This window comes from Aedes albopictus, chromosome 2 (genome assembly GCF_035046485.1).
Source record: "Aedes albopictus strain Foshan chromosome 2, AalbF5, whole genome shotgun sequence".
NCBI classification, from domain to species: Eukaryota; Metazoa; Arthropoda; class Insecta; order Diptera; family Culicidae; genus Aedes; species Aedes albopictus.
In genome coordinates, this window is record NC_085137.1 from 357,856,882 (window position 1) to 357,870,581 (window position 13,700).

At 42.1% G+C, this 13,700-nt stretch overlaps 1 long non-coding RNA gene across 1 annotated transcript in view; it reads right to left on the reverse strand.

Moving 5' to 3' along the window:
• Positions 1-1,017: 1,017 nt before the first annotated feature.
• Positions 1,018-13,700, reverse strand: part of LOC134288324 (uncharacterized) — a 267,911-nt gene continuing 255,228 nt past the window's right edge. Inside the window, exon 3 of the long non-coding RNA XR_009997901.1 lies at positions 1,018-1,763. This is a non-coding gene — a long non-coding RNA (uncharacterized LOC134288324). The remainder of the gene's footprint in view (positions 1,764-13,700) is intronic.

Consider the following 13,700-nt stretch of genomic DNA (forward strand, 5'->3'; position numbering starts at 1 on the left):
TTCAAAGCTCATCAGTAAGTTTTGAAAACAACTCCTCCTTTTTCCTTTCTTCTTCATGGTCGTATATGGAAAAAGAATCATGTTTCGCGTGGATTCCTAATCGATTTTCTTTTTCTTCGTATAGCTTATTGAATGGAATCGAACTAGGGTAAACAGGTATAATATGCCCCCCTTAAGCAGAAATGGCAATATATCTAAAATTGACGCCTTATTCCATCAATTGTCCACTGAAAATCGTTGTTTCTAAAGTCAGTGAAGTGTTGCATGAGAGCTTTGCCTTTGGTGGGGCGGTAATGGAAGCTTTGAAACGTTTTCCGGAAGACGTTCCAAAATTTACCTTATCAAAACAAACGGGGCAATACGCCCCATCAAAAGAAAAACGTCCAGCCCCGTGATAAAACTGTACCAGGGGATAATTCTACCACGTGCTTATCCTAAGAGGGTCTTTTAACAAGTGTTTAACTGCATAGAAGTTGCAAAATAATACAAGCGAACAGAACTAGCTTCGTTTACAATGAAGTCAGCTTACAGGAGGTAAAATATTACGCCAAAAGCCTCGATTTCATACTTTTTGGTATTTTTATTGCTTTTCTGTACCAATCAACTAACGGACCAGCTTGATGGCAATTATTCATCAATATTTAAGATTTCCAATTGATCACGCATGCGAAAAGCGCTTGAATCGCTAGAAAATGAAGGGGGGCGTTCTGCCCCGGTGGGGCGTATTAAACCCTTTTACCCTATAGGCTTTCAAAACTTTAGTTCTCCAATTTGTCGAAACTTTTTTTGAGGACGGGAGGTTTTGTGGAATGAGTATTGCACAAAAAGAGAATCCAGACATATCCAAAAAGTTTGCTAGAGATAAGCTGTAAGGGAGAGCAAAAAGTTCAAGATAACAGTGAACACTAAAGTTCAATTGAAAAGAGCTCGAAATACACTCAATATATTGATGTATTAGGCCAGGCCATAGAAACGCTACCATTTGGACATTTGGACGAATGCATTCGAATGCGTTCAGAAGTGCTTCCTAAAGTTCAAAAATATATCAGCCATTCTACTAACCTGCTATTTCCACTTTTATTCTTGTTTCCTTTTTTCCTCGGACGCACGATGTGATTTTCCATCCATGATCGTAGTTTGGAGCCGAACATTTTCCGCCTGGCAGAAACAATTTAAATTTGGCTTCGTCTCGGCCTTGCAAAAGACACTCCTCACGTGTTTTACCCTTTTCACTTCTTACACACGATAGAAAATATGCTTTCCTTCAAAATATTAAGCTGCAACGAAAAGCTATCAGTTTAGGAGATTTGTTTTTCACTCACTTTCACTTTCTTCTTTCTTTTTCACGAGCCGTTTTGTCCCATCGGCTATTTCACAAGCAGAAAAGATCCTTCCAAGATTTTTCCTTTTTTCGTCCCCTCTCGTCCTCTTCGCCGCGTCCACAATTCAACAGATCACCCCGAAAGTGAAATATTATTCAACCCCCTCCACCGCAAATTTCGTCGACCTTATCCGTTCGATGTTATTTGGATAGCCGCTGGGCAGAAAAAATGACGACGACGGGATCGGGGGACGAACGAAAGTACGAAACAACTCACGGAGCGAAGAAGGTTATTGTCCCGAAATGATTTACTGGAACGTGAGACGACGACGAGCGACGACCACCAGGAACAACTAGGGCACCGGGTTCGGTTCTTTGTTGAGTGAAATAATTTCCTCAAAATGCCTTCCGCTCCACTTCCGACCCCCGGTTGAGTAGGTATCTGTAACGAGATGGGATGGAAAGAGAGAAAAAGAGAAAATGAGAATGATATGAATAAACTTTTTCCGTCAACGCTTCTTTCATCGTCAACGAAGGAATTTTTCATTAGCAGTAAATCAAAAAGCGCTCACTGGTGGAAAGTAGAACTTATGTGACTGGCGTTGGTTGGATGAAGAGGCTTAATGAAACATCAAAATGGAACTGATTATATTTTACATTTACAATTTTGTCTCATTATCAAGTGTGAAGACTAACTTTACCCAGCTTTACTTACCTTACAGTCTAAGGCCGGGGTGGCCTCTGCCGTACATAGTAGCCGTCTCCATTCCACTCGGTCCATGGCTGTTTTTCTCCAGTTCCGCACTCTGCGTAGGGTCAGCAGATCGTCCTCCACTTGGTCGACCCACCTAGCTCGCTGCGCTCCACGTCTTCTTGTACCGGTCGGATGAATCTCGAGAATCATTTTAGTCGGGTTGCTATCCGACATCCTGATGACGTGACCCGCCTGCAGGCTTGACAGAAACTCCCTCGCGAGAAAATGAGGAAGCGATTTTGGCGATTTTCTGAGGAGTAAAAATAAAACTCAGAAATCACAACGCAAATCCTCAACAGCACCGAGCGCGAGCTTGCCGCGCAGCGAGGAGTTCGTCCAACACTCATAATTGCTTGTTGTGTTTCTCACGTCCACTCACACTCAAAAAGCTCTCGCGAGTTCCACTCCCATACAAAGAAAGACTCTCGAGGCGAAAATCGCACTCAAAAACCCGAAATAATCATCGGCTCTTTTTTCGTTCCCCTCTTCCTCGCTCAGTTTTTATTGCCTCTCTGTTTGGGGTTCGTTCGCTCCCTCGCGACGAGGCAAAAGCAAAACACCGCTCTAGAGCATGTTGCAAAACTCTTTTGATTTCGAGGAGGATTATCAAGCCTGCCCGCCTGATGCAGCTCGTGGTTCATTCACTTTCTCCAAGTCACGTCTTCCATCTGCACTCCCGCCGTAGATGGTACGCAACACCTTCGGTTCGAAAACTCCAAGGGCGCGTTGGTCCTTTGCACGTAGGGTCCATGTTTCGTGCCCATAGAGGACTACTGCGGTCTAATCAGCGTTTTGTAGATAGTTAACTTCGCGTTATTAACTTTATTCGACCGTAGAGTTCTGTGGAGTCCAAAGTAAGCATGATTTCCTGCCACAATGCGCCTCTGAATTTCTCTGCTGGTGTCGTTGTCGCCGGTCACCAGTGAGCCCAAGTACACGAATTCTTCAACCGCCTCGATTTCATCACCGTCGATATGAATTCGGGGTGGCGGGCGCGGAGATTCCTCCCTGGAGCCCTTTGCCATCATGTACTTTGTCTTCGAAACATTAATTACTAATCCGATTCGCCTGGCTTCACTTTTTGTTAGATGTGCGTTTCCGCCATCGTCTCTAATTCACAACAATAATATCAATATCATCGGCGAAACCAAGCACCTGAACGTACTTCGTGAAAATCGTTCCACTCGAGTTTATCCCCGCTCTCCTAGTTACACCCTCTAACGCAATGTTGAACAGCAAGCACGAAAGACCATGACCTTTGTCAACCCTCTGCGAGATTCGAAGGGACTCGAGATTGTCCCTGATACTCGAACTACGCACATCACTCGATCCATCGTCGCCTTGATCAATCGTATCAGTTTATCCGGGAATCCGTATTCGTGCATAATCTGCCATAGCTGTTCTCGATCGATTGTATCAAACGCCGATTTGAAATCGATGAACAAGTGATGTGTGGGCGCGTTGTATTCGCGACATTTTTGCAACACCTGTTCCGCGCCTGTCTGTAACGTGTCTCATTCGCTCTCGTTCGGTGTTGCAGCATTCTCGCCCATGCTGCATTCTTCTCGTTTTTGAACTGTTCACATTCGTCGTCGTACCAATCGTTTCTATGATTCGGAGTTACGAAGCCTAGTGCTGTAGCCGAGGTACTACCTATGGTGGATCGGATGTCCCTCCAGCCATCTTCAAGTGTAGCTGCGCCAAGCTGCTCTTCCGTTGGCTTCCGTTGGCGTAGTCTTGAGCCACTTCTACGTTACGCAGCTGCTCGATGTTGAGCCGCGGCGTTCGACTTCGACGCGTGGTGATAACCGTCGAAAGTTTTGAGTTTTAACTCTTAACATGCACATCCTTGCGTTGATCGACTGCCACCCGATCACACGTTTTCGCATTTTGCCCAACACTATAAATCCCAACACTATAAATTCAACAGTGTAATTTCCCACATGGCTTGGTCAGCCAAAGCAAAATCAAGAAATTGACATTTGTAAGGTGCTACGGTCACCCTTACCGTATTCGGTCGGCCGAGGACCGACCCGTCGAGAGTCCGACTGCACACTAATTGCCATACCAATAAGTGATTGGAAGGCAGTGCCCGAAGCTCTCGACAATTAAAAATAACTTCCTCTCCCGCTTTGACATACATGTACACAACAGACAATGTGTTAGATGTTCATCTAATCCCATCCGAAGGGGGTTTGGATTGTGAAAAGAAGATAACCATGTGCGATTGTGGAATCGAGTTCAGTTCTAGGCCTGCTGGCGACGGAGATAGTCGAGTGACTCCGTAGCTTGAAGGAATAGAAGCGCCCGTCTAGCGAATTGGGAGTCGTGAGTTCGAGTCTCACCGGAGTACGTGGATTTCTTTTCATAATTTCAAATCTCAATTTGTTCATCGAGCACATGTTCTGTTGTGCACATGGATGTCAAAGCATTTTCAACAGTGTAATTTCCCACATGGCTTGGTCAGCCAAAGCAAAATCAAGAAATTGACATTTGTAAGGTGCTACGGTCACCCTTACCGTATTCGGTCGGCCGAGGACCGACCCGTCGAGAGTCCGACTGCACACTAATTGCCATACCAATAAGTGATTGGAAGGCAGTGCCCGAAGCTCTCGACAATTAAAAATAACTTCCTCTCCCGCTTTGACATACATGTACACAACAGACAATGTGTTAGATGTTCATCTAATCCCATCCGAAGGGGGTTTGGATTGTGAAAAGAAGATAACCATGTGCGATTGTGGAATCGAGTTCAGTTCTAGGCCTGCTGGCGACGGAGATAGTCGAGTGACTCCGTAGCTTGAAGGAATAGAAGCGCCCGTCTAGCGAATTGGGAGTCGTGAGTTCGAGTCTCACCGGAGTACGTGGATTTCTTTTCATAATTTCAAATCTCAATTTGTTCATCGAGCACATGTTCTGTTGTGCACATGGATGTCAAAGCATTTTCAACAGTGTAATTTCCCACATGGCTTGGTCAGCCAAAGCAAAATCAAGAAATTGACACTATAAATCCTGTTCCCAGTTCATTGGTGGTGCCACAGCTTTGGTAGAAGGTAGACGCTTCCACACTTTCTGTCGAGTCCAACAAGTTCCTGCAACACCACGATGTTGAAGTTGCGGGAATGTAGTTCGTAGTAAATTATCCTGTCATATCCTGCGAAACCTAGTGACTTGCAATTCCATGTTCAAAGTTTCCAATCGTAGTCCTTATTTCGTCGCGTGGGTCTTTGCCGATTGTATCGAGTCTTATTTTCTCCTTTGTTATTCGCAATGGAGATTTTTACGGGTGGCTTATTGGGCCTACGCCAACATGCCTGTTTTGCCGGAGGGCCATCGTGCCAATTCTGTTTGACGTCCCAACCAACACTGGGACGACCACGCTGATGGGGCTACCACCTTGGATCTAGCTGGGCGTGGTGCAGCGTTTCTTACTCAGCCGCTGGATGCCAGAATAGACGCTGTTTGAGCCGCACCTCCTTGGTGAACAGACGCTCGGGTCTTACATCCTCAATCTAGCTGAAGTCAGAAGGACAACGTGCGCCGGCTGCACTACTAGCTAAGCACACAACTCTTAGCTGACGTTCTTTGTCATCGCTTGACCCGTGGAAGCATGAGGTAGGAACTTGTGAGGACCAGAGCAATGTTGGACGCTCTCCTTATCGACTCACCGTTTTGCCCAGCATTGTATGTACATTTGTAGTTCGATTTGAATAAGGCGCTGTCCATAAAGCACGTAGACTTTTTTTTGGCCATCTCAGACCCCCCTTTCCCCCTCGTAGACTTTTGCCCATACAAATTTTCGATATTTGTATGGCGCGTAGACTTCGGCCAGGACCCCCCCCCCTCAGAGTCTCCGTAGGTTGCGGCCCTAAGTCGTAGGGTCACAGTACCATTAAGGTGATACGGAATACCGTATTAATTTTGCCTACTTTGAGGATGCAAATCTGCAGTTCCAGTGAACTGAGCTAACTGAAAACTTAGTTGGTCGCCATGTTTGGATTCCGGACATCTTACCCATACCATATATATTTATATTGCATGGTTTTAGAGCCATCTTGAATTTTGAGCTATCATATTGGATTTTAGACTGCCAACGTCGATATTCTGGTCACCATTTTTGGAGTCTAGACTTCCTCTCTTGCTTCGGGCCCATATCAAACATACCAATATCACATGGTTTAGGTGCTGAAATTCCATCAAATAGTCGCCATCTTGAATTTTGAGACGCGTTCTTGGATATGTTGGTCACCATCTTGAATATTTTAATCGTCATTTTTGGACTCCAGACATCTTCTCCAATCAAATATACCCATATTGCATGATTAACCCTAAAAGGGATACCGGGGGTCCATTGGTCGCCAGGCGCCTTTCAGAGCTCGTCTTTGATGGAACACACTCAGCGAGGTTACGAAACTGAGGCCATTAAGGTATCCCTTTTAGGGTTAAAGAGCCTAAAAGTCTATTAAACAACCGCCATCTTGAATTTGGAGCCACCATCTTGGATTTTTTACCACCATCTTGGATATTTTGGACGCCATTTTTGGAGTTCAGACTTCTTCATACCAAATCTACCCATATTGCACGGTTATAAAGCATAAAACACCATTAAACAGCCGCCATGTTGAATTTGGAGCCGCCATCTTGGGTTTTAGACCAACATCGTGGATATTGTGGTCGGCATTTTTGGACTCCGGAAATCTTCCTCATACCAAATATACCCATACTGCATGTTTTAAGAACCTAAAACTCTACTGAACAGCCGTCATCTTGAATTCGGAGCTGCCATCTTGTATATTCGGCAGCCATCTTGAATTTTGGGCCGACATCGTGGAATTTCAGGTCTCCAGTGTTGATTTCTGCACAAAATTCGTCAACCATGCTAAAGGTAGCAAACATCGCCGCAATTTCATGTGTCGCACTATGGGGCTTGGTTCAGTGTTGTATACGGCCAGTTATACCGGCGTTAGTCCGGATCACTGAAATGATCATAACTATAGCAAACAATGCGGTAAAATTCCAGTTCGATTCGAGCTACAATCCGAAAAATCGGCCAATGGAAAATGCCTTAAATGTGAGTGAACTTTTTTTGCGCACAGACATACATACACACATACAGACATCATCTCAATTCGTCGAACTTAATTGGTATATGTTACTTGACCCTCCGAGCCTTCTATCGAAAATTCGTTTTTTAAGTGAACATATAGCCTTTCAGCACTTTTCGGTGTAAGAGAAAGGCAACAATGCAGTGTTCTATATGATTTGTTGTGATGGATTGAGTTCAAATTTTGAAACGGAACTAAAAGCATGGTAAATTTAACCTACACGAATCTCAAAATGTTTTCATTCACAGGTCTGGGCGTAACAAGACATTCAAATTGTGCTCCGAGATGAACCAGCCCTGGGCTGAAAATCTCGTTAATAAAGATAGTAATAAATTCAAAATGAGTGCCTCTTTGATTTACACTTGTGTCAAAACAAGAGTAGAGACGGCAGACCTTGAAGATCCTAATTCCAGAATAATTTGGAAAGCTTAGAATAACCAATAAATGTACCGGAAGCATCATAGTAGTGTACTTGTGCAGAATAAACTACATTACACGAATATTTTTTACAATTAAAGCATGATATCGTAACCCAAACTCATTCGAGGTCATTTGTATTTCACAGAACGTCCAACTACACAATATCGAGTTGCTATTAGCATTTTGAGGTATAATGGACTTCAATGTGACTAAATTTTCAGAGTGAACCCAAATGATGCTAGATCCAGTAGATCTTTAGAAAATGAATTCCAGAGTACTTTGGATGACCTAGATCACCCAATTCGTGTACCATGAATTTCTTAGGGGTGCTTTGAGGCTTTTTATGTACTTTAAACTATGTTCTGTGATCATGCATCGCATATAAAATTTGGCTTAGAATGATGGATTTGTGACACAAAACTTTAATGGACTATGATGAGTAGTGATACATTGCATGTCAAAATTATTGATGATTTGGGTAAATCATGGAATTTTAGCAAAAACAAGTAAAATTCATAAAAAAATACAAAAATAACACGTATTTTCTGCTACCAGCAGAAATGAGCGGGTGCAAAGAGGAAGGTACCATGCATTTCTTAGCACAACTATCAAAAGGACTCAAAGGTAAAATGCTTTAATACAAAGAAGATATTTCATTTCTACCAAAAGAATATCTTCCGGAGTTTTATGGGTGGAATTAATCTCGAAATAAATGCAAGTAAAGTTTGATTTTTTTTTTCATCTAGAAACATGAGTTAGTCACAAAAACTTGCATATTAAGTAATGAAAGGCAATTAAAAACGCTGTTGAACATAATTTAGAGATGAATTTCAGCGAAACATCTCTGAAACTCAGCCTTTATTCAAAGTTTTTCCGAAGTAGTAGTGAGAGTTACACGAAAAACAAAAACTAACGATATGTATGCAGACTGTTGATGGTTGCAATTATCTTGATGTTGGGTGAAGCTTTGTTTCATATTTCTATTGTACCAACATTTTAATTACAGATGTTTCCAACTTTGAGAAATAGGATGTTTTTCATATGCCACCAGATCTTTTCCTTCTTCTAAATACAGCCTGAATTCGCTGGTTGTGTCAAGACAGTGCCCCGATCAGCGAATCATGTTCGTTCGTTGGGAGAACTGACAACTGGTTGAAATGCTCTAGAAACATACGCAAATGACAAGAAATGCGTCACGACACACTCACATACTTACACAAACGTTCTGTGTACATTTCTTCCGTTTATCGTCGTTTATTCGTATCGGGATGCGCAATGCAAGTTGGAAAACCAAAGCCAATATCGAAAGTACCGATGATTACTGAATTCGAAGCTGACACAAGTGAAGACAACAATTGCGAGGAGTCGTTCTAAGACGTTCGTGTGAACGGACGCAAAGCAATGTATAGCATAGCAGCCGACGTGGCAGTCTACGGAAAAGCAGAGGTGCTGACGGGCCAGGGCCAAGCGTTGGTCAAATCTTCAGGATGCAACTAGCTGCTCGAAAAGCAGTGTCGCAACACCTTTCAAAGTTTCGGGGTGAGCCCGAAGTCTGGCCACTGTTTATTAGCAGTTTCGAATACACGACGAGCGGTGTCGTGCGGATTATCGGTGCAAGGTGACGCACTCGAGGCAGTTAAAAATAGACGTTCTACGGGACTCTGTTCTCCGGACGGGAGCGGCCGCGAGACCCGGATATGTTGGTTACGCTTCGACGAGTGATCTGCCATTTCCGATAACGTACGGTCGATTTTGGTGGAGACACACAGGAAATGCATCACCATATTCACATTCGGTTGGAAGATAAACAGGCGCAAAAGGATCCTCTTCAGGATTCTTAGAGATGGAGCTCCACAGGTTTATGCCATGGACGTAACGTGCTCACACATTTCGTCACGGCACAGTATGTGAGAAATCTGAACGCCGAGTAGTATTATGAGCAGAAACCGGAAGCGGCCGCAGAAATAGTCAAGCGGCACTATTATGACGACCCAGCAAACTAGTGTGGTGAAATACGTTTATGCTCGTTGTGGCCTTCACACCAGGAACTGGGTTAAGCGAAGCAGGGAAACAGAGGTGAATGTCAGCCTGTACTATCGTATGGGATACGGTCGAAGCCACCTTCTGCTTCACCACTACGTCGGAACCAGAGTATGTATTCGGCAGTCCTTCGATGAGGAGAACACCTGACCAAACGAATCGTGCTCAGTGTCGTGATGGCGTGTCGTAGTAACTGACACTGAGGAAGATTACAAATGGTAGTCGAAATACGCGTATCTGTCAAAGGATAAGCAATTAGGGTGGAATTAAAAGGTACAAAACTGATTACACTCATTCGAAGAACTAAACTAGTAATTGAAACACACTGAAAATGTTTAGGAAATGTTCCTTACACCGATCGTAACAGAACAATCATCGCCTAGACGAAGAACAACTACGATTTGTAAGTAAAATTAGAAGGAAAATCGAGCAATCACACTAAATAAAACAGCAATATAGGGTATTGGTTCCCTTATTAATCATGTGGCTCCCATTTTCATCCTACTAAAAACAAAGGAATGAAGCGCTGTTTGTTTTGTTTCTTATTTTTGTATTTTTTGTTAGAAGTGAGCACGCATGAAACACAAAAGAACGGAATGAATCGGTGCCGTAATCGCTTATTCTCGGATAGGATGAAAATGGGAGCGTGAGATTACTGATGGCACTCGTACCCTACAATTTCCCTAAAGAAGACTCCAAACTTGGAATTTTTCAGCGACGCGTGCTAAGGACGAATGGTGTGTGGCGGCGTTGAATCCAGAAATCTGAGCTGGCGTATGTAGAACAGTAAGAAGCAGCTGTTAACCGAGTTTTGAAGGCCTAGACATATTGACTCAGTTTTATCTATAGAATCTTGTACTAAATGATCGATATGAATTGTTCTGCTCATATTTTAATGCTGTATATAAAAAACATTCATTTTTCTCGGCAAATTGTTCAAGTCTAACGATGGAAGGTCCATCGTATTGCTTAAACACCAATTCACTTCACTGAACCTGCGGCCTCAACTGAGGAACCCATCCATAATTCTTTTTTGCCCCGCTCCTCATTAAATTTGAAACTTTTCACCCTCGCCTCTGGCCTAAATGTGCCGCCAAATTGCTCCGAAAATGAGACCGTGCCCAACCGTACCGAAAGGAAAATTGATTTATTTCTCACGGATACTAAACACCCAACAATTTGTGCTAGCACGGCGTTGCTCTTTGTTGCCTTGATATCGTTCTACCACCGACCGGTGCGGTGGATATCGCGACCATTCATCGGATGGCGATGAAAGGTAGGTACCAGAAAGCAAAATCCTTCAGGGTCAGTCCGAAACACTTCTCTTGGGAGCTTGTTGTTGCTCTGACTGCTGCCTGCTGGGCAGTTGGGAAATGTAGATGCGAGAACACCAATTTCAGATAAGAGTTATTAACGGAAGAATTTCTCTCTTAATTTTAGATTCAATTTATATTATGGAGTGTTGCTTGGAATACGATCTTCGTTGCTGTTATAATAAAATGTCAGTCACGCCGTAATCTTGCCATTAATATAGATACTAAAATTAAAAAAAAAATCAATTCAAAATCAATATTGGAACATTGCATTATTTCATTACGATAATCAAGGTTGTAAATAAAAAAAAACATTTGCGTCATTTGAACTTTAACGATGCTGTTGAGCTTCCAATCACTTAACTCTTATACAGTATACTCTACTCAGTGACCAAGACCTCAAGTTACCATCAGCAAATGTGGAAGTTTTCACATCAAAAATATGTGCATGAAGAAGAAATCACAAAACCACATCATTAGTTAAATTGGCGGAAAAGCATAAACTCTCGTGCTACTATCACAATCAGTTTCGCAGTCACTACTAATGATTTCCGTGCTGTACACCATCTTAATTGATATTTCTTTTGCTTTACCATCGTCGCGTTGTGGTTTGTTTTGGAGTAGCTTCCGAATTCATGATGGGGTTATAATTATGGCAATTGATACAAATTGTTGGCAAATTAGTTATATTCAAGAGTTCTGTACATATGATTGCGATCCATGTAGCTTCCGTCGCCGAATCTTCGAAAATTTCCCACACACAGCTCGTCACAAGTTACCCCCAAAGAAAAGTTGAAATTACATCGTAATTAATTCCCTGATTCCTCGCACACGTCTTTTCACTCATTCTGGCACTTTTTCACTCGGAATGACGAAAGCCGCGTTACGTGCTGGAGAACTTTGAGTTGAGCTGCGCCTGTTGAAGCCTGAGGCTGAAGTTTCAACTTTATCATCATCGTTGTCGTTTCTTTTTTTCTCTCTCTCTGCGGCACGAGATGGAATCCCGTTCAAACTTCTTAACGCTTATTATTCGTCTCCCTCAAACCCTGAATGGGTGAGTGCACTCAATCCTTCGAAGTTGTAACTCCATCCTCGGTTGTATTTTTTTTTGCTTCGAAGTCATGTTTTATTATACCATGGTTGGTGTGCTCGACATGACAAGGCTTTCCGGCCCGGTCTTATTTGCATTCACGGGGTTTTAGCAAAGTTATTACCAAAAAAACTGGGAATAGATGGGCGGGTGGGAAGTTGTGAAGTGCAGTACTGACTGACGGATGATGAGAGCTATGATCATGAGCGAATGATTTTTAGTGGAAAAAGCTATTTTAGGGATAAACAGCAGAAGGACAAAGTACGAAAGGTAATAGTCTTTCTGATTTGTGTCATATTTTTTTTAAGAGGCTTCGATGCTAGAAACCAGTTTGAAAATTTGCTCATTTTTTGTATGTTGGCAAACGTTCACAGTGTACAAATTCGAGCAAAAAAAAAACGGACGCAATTCAGTTCCGGCCGCTAAGCAAACGACAGATACCCATTCCTAAGCAAAAAAACTCCGAGGAATCGAATGGTGCCAACCCCTTTCCTGAAAAACCTCCCCAAGTGTCTCATTTTGGCAATTTTCCCCTAAATTTGTCAGAAATATTTGAATATATCAAACTTAAATCCAAAAAAGTTTGGAGGAACCCTGAATATTTCAAAAAACTTCATGTAGCAGTGTTAGGCAACTTGGTTTAGTAAATGTTTTCACTTTTGATCACAATAAGTGTCTCATTTTGTCCAATATCCCTTATAAATTGAGAATATTTGAGAATTTCGGATGAATTTGAACAAACAACCATGCAAAGTCGTTAAAAATCATGCTACTGAAAGCAGAAACGCCAAACGGGTTGTGTATTGTCCATTACGTTCAGAGATGATGTCCCTTTTTGTCCGATATCCCCTATAAATATGGAATATTTGAGAATTTCGAATGAATTTCAACAAAAAACCATGCAAAGCCATTCAAAAGTCGTGATACTGAATGGAGAAACCCTAAATAGATCATCTCTTGTCCATCGCATTCAGTGATGTTGTCTTATTTTGTCCAATATCCGCTATAAATTAAGAATATTTAAGAATGTCAGATGAATTTCAATAAAAAACCATACGAAGTCGTTCAAAAGTATGATATTTTTGTCTTTGAGTATTTTCATGTATTTTTGATTTGTAGGGGAAAAAGAACAAAATAAGACATCATTTCTGAATATAATAAACAAGAGATGATCTGTTTGGGTTTTTACCATTAAGTAGCGCGACTTTTGAACGACTTTGCACGGTTTTTTGATTAACCATCTCTGAATGTGATTGACAAGACACGACCCGTTGGGCGTTTCTCCACGCAGTAGCATGACTTTTGAAAGATTTTGCATGTTTTTTTTCGTTTAAAATCATCTGAACTTCTCAACTTTTCTCATTTTATGGGGATATTGGACAAAATGAGACACTTATTGTGATCAAAAGTGCAAAACATTTGCTAAACCAAGTTGTCTGTCATTGGTACATGAAGTTTTTTTGAAATACAGTCAGGTTTTTTTTGCGCGGGGGATACATACCGCGTAAAAATAAACCGCGTTAATTCAAAAATCCGCGTAAAAATAAACCGCGGTAATTCAAAAATCCGCGTAAATGAAAACCATGTTTTATAACTTTTAACTCAATAATTTCCTTCTCGATTTTATATTAAAAAATGAACTCAACGAATTATTTTA